The sequence below is a fragment of the Helianthus annuus genome, chromosome 8, assembly GCF_002127325.2.
Source record: "Helianthus annuus cultivar XRQ/B chromosome 8, HanXRQr2.0-SUNRISE, whole genome shotgun sequence".
NCBI classification, from domain to species: Eukaryota; Viridiplantae; Streptophyta; class Magnoliopsida; order Asterales; family Asteraceae; genus Helianthus; species Helianthus annuus.
Genome location: NC_035440.2, coordinates 75,950,089 through 75,953,811, shown reverse-complemented (window position 1 = coordinate 75,953,811; position 3,723 = coordinate 75,950,089). Strand labels below are relative to the sequence as shown.

At 41.5% G+C, this 3,723-nt stretch overlaps 1 non-coding gene across 1 annotated transcript; it reads left to right on the top strand.

Annotated features, from left to right (window-relative positions):
* The first annotated feature begins 256 nt into the window (after positions 1 to 256).
* LOC118481590 lies at positions 257 to 363 on the top strand. The gene has a single exon (XR_004865801.1). It is a non-coding gene; the product is annotated as a small nucleolar RNA R71 (small nucleolar RNA).
* The last annotated feature ends 3,360 nt before the right edge of the window (positions 364 to 3,723 follow it).

The following is a 3,723-nucleotide window of genomic DNA, read 5'->3' as shown; positions in this document are numbered from 1 at the left end:
TTTTTATTTTTGAAGAAAGGGCTTCGATTTGGGCTTGTAAGGAAGTGTTTTCATCAACCTTATGGGCGCTCGGGGCAATAGATTTATTGCCTCAGGGAGTGTGCCACTGGAAATTGGTTTGAGCAATTTCCTCAATTTGGTTATATATTTCATGTGGGCGGCGATTACCTAAAAGTCCCCCGGAGCTAGAGTCAAGTGTCTGCCTTGTGTGTGGCAACAACCCATTATAGAAAGTGGATACTTTTGCCATATCGCAAGGCCGTGATGTGGACACTTTCGCAATAGCTCCTTGAACCTTTCCCAAATTTCATATAAGGATTCCCCGTCCTCTTGTGAATATGTATTAATTTCAGTCATTAATTTAGCCATTTTAGCGGGAGGGAAATACTTATATAGAAATTTTTGGGCTAGTTCATCCCAGGTGTTTACCGATCCAGCTGGGAGGGCGTTAAGCCAAGCTTTTGCTCGGTCTTTTAGTGAGAAAGGAAACATTCGAAGGCGGATGGCGTCATTTGATGCTCCATTGATCCGAAAGGTATCACATATTTCTAAGAAATTAGTAATATGTAGATGGGGATCCTCGTCCGCAAGCCCATGGAAGGTTGCGGAGTTTTGGAGCATTTGTATCAAATGCGGCCGAAGTTCGAAGTTATTGGCTTCAACATTCGGTGCATTGATAGCGGCGCCGAGGTTACCTACAGTGGGTCGTAGATAATCCATGAGAGTACGTTGATCCGCCATTAGGGGTGGATTTCCTGAAACTTTCTCTTGGTTTTTGGCTTTTAGTCTTTTTCTCAGAAAGCGTTCGGGTTCTTCTAGAGGTTCCTTTATGTCCTTATTAGAACTGGAGCTCATACACTACGTAGGGGTGGCGTCTGGTTCCAAGTCCTGCAATAAAAACAAAAAAGAATGCTGGTCAGAAGGTTCACCACGGCCCCGTGTTCAGTGAACACGGCCCGTGGTCGGAGTTACGGTGATTGTTTTTCAGATCCCAGTTACTGGAGAGTTGGACACGGCCCCGTGTTGCACCGACACGGCCCCGTGGTTAGCCTTCAGTAACTTGGAAAACTAAAAACTGCCAGTAACAACGCTGGGCACGGGCCGTGTCCGACCAGGCACGGCCCGTGCTGAGCTCTGCAGAAGCTGAAAAACTAAGAAAATCCTAAAAAATTAAAAAGAAAAATAAAAATATGATTAGGCCGTTGATTCCTAACTTTCTTAAAATCCTTGTGTCCCGGCAACGGCGCCAAAAACTTGATGTGCGTGAAGTGTGTTATATTTTAGATGTATATTTAAGCCCTTTTTACACTTTTAGCCAAGTTTTAAATTTATAAAACACGATATTTACTAACACTAAACACACATATGGGCAAGTGCACCCATCGTGGACGTAGTATAGTGTTGGTAAGATACCGAGGTCGTCCAATGACACAAGAGCTTTTAGTACCGGTTTATCCTCAACGTCTAATCAAATCAAAAAGTTAGAAAAGATTTTTAAACTAAGAAAATAAAAACTAACTAAATGCTGAAAACAAAATAAAATAAAAACAGATAGACAAGATGAATCACTTGGATCCGACTCGTGTATTAGTATAACCTTTGATTATTTTCGCACTTTTGCACTTGTTCAAGAGATTATCTTAGTTATTGTAGTAGGCCCCTCTTTTGAAGGCGACGTTACCCTCAACCCAGTAGTTTGAGTCAGTAAGGATACAATCCTAAAGGGTCGGATTATTGAAAGATAATGAATTAAGTTATTAATGCAAATTATGGTAGGCCCCGCTTTTGGCGGTGACGTTACCCTCGACTAAGTAGTCTGGGTCAGCAGGGATACAGTCCTAAATAGCCGGGTTATAGTATTAATAGTAGTTAACTTATGAGGGGGTCAAAGAGTTTGGATCCCCGCCATCCAATACCTATGGGCATTGAAGGAGATCCTACTAAATTTGACCCAGGTCCCTTGCAGGACCTCTAAACGCTGAACAAGGGCAAGACCCTTACCAAACCGTTCCCTTAACCCCCGACCAGGTAGCCAACATACCTCCATATAGACCGTGGAGATATGAATGGTGAAAATCTTTTATTTTATATAGACAGTAAAATAATGCCAAGACACCACGGACAAACGATAAGGAAAGATCACCTTCAACATAAGCAACTAGTTATTAAAGTCATTAATACAAAACCAAATAAAAAGTGCAAAAGATTAAGAATACAAAGTATTATACTAAACACTTGTCTTCACCAAGTGATGTAAGAGACTTAGGCAAACATGGCCTTGATTGTCAAGAACTCTTACGATCAATCTTGGATCCCGAGACGACTCACACACTCTATGATGGACAATGGATGATGGTGGTGGATGATGGTGTTGTGATGGTGGTGGGTGGTGGATGAAGTGTGAGAGAGGTGGTGTGCCAAGGGATGAGTTGCAATGAAGCCAAGCACTCCTATTTATAGGCTGAACAGAAGGCTGGGCACGGCCCCGTGTCCGCTGGACACGGCCCCGTGCCTGTCTGACACTCTCTCTCTTCATTAATTGTAATTCGCAATTACAATTAATGCGCCTGCTGTACTTTCGCCACGCCCCCGTGTTCGCTGGGCACGGCCCCGTGGTGGGCAATAGAAGCTTCTATGGGTTTGTCTTTTCTGCTGCTTCTTGGGCACGACCCCGTGCTGACTGAGCACGGGGCGTGTTCAGTCTTCTGCCTTCTCTATTTTGCTTGGGAGGATGCTGTTGAGGGGTCGGGCAATCCACTTATGTTCCTTTTCTTGTATTTATGCTAGATTTAGCTGTCTTTTTGCTTCTTTTGTGAATTTGAGCTTATTTAATCCTGAAAATACAAAAGGAAGACAAAAACACTCTTTTTCCAACATTAGTACTTAAAAAGGGTTAGTTTTATGCCTCATTTGATGTAATTTATATGTTGCATTTTACACACATCAAAACCTTTGGGGGGTTAATGACCATGTCCTGGATATCCTCGGCTCATTCATTGAAATGGCCACGACTTAAGCACGGTGTGTAGGCATACACCTGCCGGTGCGTATGTAAAAAGATATACCCGCCTGTCCGATAATAACTCGCCGTGGGCTATATTTTGTGGTGTGTCTATTAATCTTTAACCCGGTATATCTAACCTGGGCTACTGAACGTATAACAAACATATAATTTTTTTACAAGATTATTTTTAAATAATTATCCCAAGTTATAAATGAATTTTGGTGCCTTGTGCATATAAATAAATTTTATAAACACTTTTCAAAAAGAGTCAGTTAATTGTATTTACCAGTGTAAGCTGACGTATTTTCCAAACAGGTTAAGTGCAGGTACTATTCGAAATGGGCTGGCTACTCCTAGTATCAAATAAAGAGTCTTGGAAGCCTTTGATGCTTACATTTGTTGAACAATATTTCCTTTTGTTTTGATCCGCCTGTGGATCTTTTTACAACTCGTTGTGTAATACTTTATGTTACTTTTGAATCGGTTCATAATATTTTTACTTTAGACTTCCGTTGTGCATTGAACTGTGATTATTGACTATGATGATATCAACTACGTCACGATACTCCCCACCGGGCCCACCGGTAATACGTGGAAATATCGGGGTGTGACAACATGGTATTACTCTTTTGAAGGCAGATGTATTTATGCAAATATCTGAACAATCTTTCGCAAATTTAAATGCGAATGTACAAGCATTATTAGGAAAGTTGAATGGG